Consider the following 732-nt stretch of genomic DNA (forward strand, 5'->3'; position numbering starts at 1 on the left):
TCTAGCTTGAGACTCCTTCAACAACAAGTTCTTCAATTCAGTAAAATCAGATCCTTGGGACTGCTGCTGCTGTTGTGGCACATAAGGAGGTTTTTGGTATTGTTGTTGCTTATGAGGGGGCACATAACTTTGCTGCTGCTGCTGCTGTGGAGGTGGACTTGGATTAAGGACATTTTGGCTACTCCACCTCAAGTTAGGATGGACATTCGGCTCATAGTAGGTGTTTGTTTGCCTATAATGTTGAAAGGCAGCACAAGACTCATAAGGACTAGGACAATGGTCTGAAACATGTCCTTCTCCTCCACATCTCTTGCAGACGAAAGGACCGTCTGAAACAGCATTCACCTGGTATATCCCTCCTTTTGAAGCTCCTCCCAACTCATACTTATCAAATCTGGCCGTGAGAACCTCTAGTGCAGCTACAAAAGGAGATTCAACACTTCTCCTTTGATTTCCCCTCGAATTCCCATACTCAGCCTTATGGGTGGCCAAATCATCAATGATTTTCCACCCCTTAGTCTCTCCCATATTCTCCTGGAATCTGCCACTAGCTGCAGCATCCAGGATAGCTCTCTGATCGTCATAGAGCCCATTGTAGAACTGATTGCATAGGCTCCACTTCTCAAACCCATGGTGCGGTATGGTTCACACCAACTTCTTGAAACGGACCCATGCCTCATGAAAGTTCTCATCCGGACCCTGTTTAAAACTCGTGATCTGAGCTCTAATGGC

At 46.2% G+C, this 732-nt stretch overlaps 1 non-coding gene across 1 annotated transcript; it reads left to right on the top strand.

Moving 5' to 3' along the window:
• The first annotated feature begins 625 nt into the window (after nucleotides 1-625).
• Nucleotides 626-732, top strand: LOC141645218 (small nucleolar RNA R71). Its single transcript, XR_012544802.1, has one exon. It is a non-coding gene; the product is annotated as a small nucleolar RNA R71 (small nucleolar RNA).

Source organism: Silene latifolia, chromosome 2, assembly GCF_048544455.1.
Source record: "Silene latifolia isolate original U9 population chromosome 2, ASM4854445v1, whole genome shotgun sequence".
NCBI classification, from domain to species: domain Eukaryota; kingdom Viridiplantae; phylum Streptophyta; class Magnoliopsida; order Caryophyllales; family Caryophyllaceae; genus Silene; species Silene latifolia.